This window comes from Ixodes scapularis, unplaced genomic scaffold, assembly GCF_016920785.2.
Source record: "Ixodes scapularis isolate PalLabHiFi unplaced genomic scaffold, ASM1692078v2 PGA_scaffold12__126_contigs__length_90152505, whole genome shotgun sequence".
NCBI classification, from domain to species: Eukaryota; Metazoa; Arthropoda; class Arachnida; order Ixodida; family Ixodidae; genus Ixodes; species Ixodes scapularis.
Window position 1 is genome coordinate 39,532,792 of NW_024609838.1, and position 486 is coordinate 39,533,277.

The window sequence follows — 486 nt, forward strand, 5'->3', positions numbered from 1 at the left end:
ATGCACAACACACAAGCACTGTCTGTTCTCTCTGTCCTTGTCTTTGTGTCCTCTTGTCTTTTCGTGGCGCTGTTCTGTTCACTATGTCATCATCAGCAAGTTTTAGCCCCAAAGGCCTTGGGTGCCTCAAACAGCTCGGGGCATCGCAGTGTGGGCATGCGCAGAAAATTCTGCGCTATGCGCAGTGGGACGCCCCAAGCTGTTGGGGCACCCAAAGTTGTGGGGACCCCCCTTTTTTAAAACTCGGTATTATCATACCAACTCGCCAAACTTGCAACACTTCTGCAGTAGACCGCGAGTTTAATTCATACTGGGAATTACGAAAAAAAAAGCGAAGACAACAAGGATGAGTGCACAAAGGACCTCGTGTTGGTTTGGTGGTTTTCTTCGCAATGTTTTTGTATGAATTTCGCCAAAATCCACGTTACGCCCGTTTTGCAGACAACAGAGTTAGTAACTTGTGGCGCCATCTTCCATTAGGAAGGA